The following is a 2,500-nucleotide window of genomic DNA, read 5'->3' as shown; positions in this document are numbered from 1 at the left end:
TAAAAAAAACATTGAAAAAGTATTCCTTTTTATTATGTTGCTGAATATCAGATAAGATTTTGATATTTTCTATGTATTGTCGATAAGGGTGTTTATAAAATTAGTTTTGAATCTGAAAGGAATAAAATAAAATTTTGTGATGTATATGTATATTTGTGGTATATATATATATATATATATATATATATATATATATATATATATATCTCTATATATCTATATTTATATATATCTATGTATCTATATATATATATATATATATATATATATATATATATATATATATATATATATATATATATATATATATATATATATATATATATATATATATATATATATATATATATATATATATATATATATATATATATATATATATTGCGGTTGATGACCTATATGTTACCTCTGTTTACATACATCTGGGAGAGGAAGTCTTTCGTTGGTCATAATTCATAAGTAAGTTTATGTTGTTTGTTTGCATACTACAGGAATGTCTGACTTTGTAGCTTCGATTCAAACAGGAAAAAAATGTACCATCAACGTATCTGTAATAATGTAAGGATCAAGGATCAGGGGAATAGTTTGTGGGCCATCTCATGAAGAAGTTTAAATATATTTACTAGGGACTAGCCATAGCCACACCATCAACCTGTTTATATGATATGCAGGAAATGGAAATGTTGTCTTTGGTGACTATTTCCAGCAATTTCTTAAATTGTAGCTTGTTTATGCCATGTATGTGGGTGCTGTTGTTAAACAGAATGTCACTGATGCTGGGAATTGTTTCAGCAAGTGGGATATTTGTGAAGAGATTGTTAACATCAAGACTGGCTATCAAATAACTGTCAGAATTGAAAATATCTAATTTTGTTTTCCCAAAGGATACAGTACCCTGTATTTTTAATCCATTTATAATCATCGTTTTGAGTATAATAAGTACAAAATATTTTGAAATATCACCATTAAGTATAGGTCTAAGAGTCTGAATTATGATCTTTTTTTTTGAAGGCCTAAAGATAGGTAGCTTTTTCTACGTTCATCAAAATCATATGCTTAACTCATCGCGTGATATTGCTCTGGAAACAAGAAAATGATGCATATCCTTTAAAGATTTTGGAACATTTTATGTGTACGTCTTAGACCTATTCACTGCTTATCACGATATAATTACTAATAAATAAGCACAAAGAATACATAAGATGCAACAAACATTTACTATATATATTCAGGAACAATCGCCGCATAATATATGGTACATAAATGGTAACCGAATTTACAAACTAAGTGAAACGTGGTGGGCAACCCCGTAGAGTTTTAGCTAAACCCGCAAAGACTTATATGTTACTTTCCTAATGTGGATGGATACCTAAATCATGTGTATATGTATATCTGGTGATAATGAAACCATTTCATCTCGTGAGCAATCCGTCCCCCTAGCAGCCAGGTGTTCCATAGAGCCCCTCCAGACAGGTGCACGATAAGCAGCCGGGTCAGGTATGTGCTCGTCTGATAGGATTTCTCTTCTGTGTGGCAGGCGCAAGACCCCACCCTTACTCCCTATGGCAACTGGGGTCAAAGTAGGTTAGGAAATCCTCGTCTTCTCATCCTTACAAGCTGACAAACAAAAGAGTTACGCTACTACAGGCCCTACTTCAGCGCGGTGAACACGCATCGTCAAAAACACTTACTATCGGAAACCCATGACCCGTCTTCCCGACCTGAGAGGTAGAGGGAGGAGGAGGGGGAGGGAGCGGTAAGGAGGGGAAGGGGGAGGGAGTTCCGCAAACCCCATTCCATTTTACCGAGATATTCCCAGCGCTGCTCTTCAGCTGACAAGCGGAACCCAGGGAAAAGTACGATATTATCTCTCTCTTTCGCACGATAGTCACGGATGGCCGGTTAGCTTTTCCATTGGATTTCCCGGCCAGTTGCAGAGATGGATGCACGCGATAATAACCATTCCAGGCGGCGTGAGGGAACAGAACCCAAAGATGCAAGCCAGTAGTGGTGAAACAAGAATGAATTAAAAGAGTTTGTAACAAAGGTAGATAAGGCAATAATTTAAACAAATAATAAAAAAAAATACTGTCATATACTGTTTATCACTCACTCTGTTCTATCTATTGTCATTATTATTACGGGAATCGTCATTACTATTGTCGGTAACATTTTTTTTTCTTTTTATTATTGATGTTTTTTTATTATCATTTTCATCATTTTTATGATCATTATTATTAATATTGTTAATATTGATATCATTTTCATTATCATAATTGTTATTATTATTAGTAGTAGTATTGTTAGTATTGTTCTTCTTATTATTATAATTACTATTATCATTATTGTTACAATTATCATTATTTTCATCACCATCATCACTATCACCATCACCATCACCATCATTATCAACATCATTATCATTATCATTACAATGATTGTAATTATCATTATCATCATCATTATTATTATTATTATTACTATCATTATCATCTTATCA

The sequence above is a fragment of the Penaeus vannamei genome, chromosome 35 (assembly GCF_042767895.1).
Source record: "Penaeus vannamei isolate JL-2024 chromosome 35, ASM4276789v1, whole genome shotgun sequence".
Classification (NCBI taxonomy): Eukaryota; Metazoa; Arthropoda; class Malacostraca; order Decapoda; family Penaeidae; genus Penaeus; species Penaeus vannamei.
This window is presented reverse-complemented; position numbering follows the sequence as displayed.